Raw genomic sequence first — 224 nt, 5'->3', positions numbered from 1 at the left:
CTTCAAATACTCTATTATAAAAAGCAGCAATGCGAACCCTTATTCTTTCTTTTTAAAAATAATTAAGGACAGGAAGGAGATAAGAATAAGAAGAGTTGGTCTATCAATATTTACATCAATACTTATTCACTGAAGAAAAACGAAAAATCGATGGAATGTAAGGGATGGCGAAAGAGAGAGGTAATTTATTGATTTATGAATCAATGAGGAGTAAATTTACAGAC

This window comes from Penaeus monodon, chromosome 27, assembly GCF_015228065.2.
Source record: "Penaeus monodon isolate SGIC_2016 chromosome 27, NSTDA_Pmon_1, whole genome shotgun sequence".
Classification (NCBI taxonomy): domain Eukaryota; kingdom Metazoa; phylum Arthropoda; class Malacostraca; order Decapoda; family Penaeidae; genus Penaeus; species Penaeus monodon.
Note: the sequence above shows the minus strand (reverse complement) of the source record.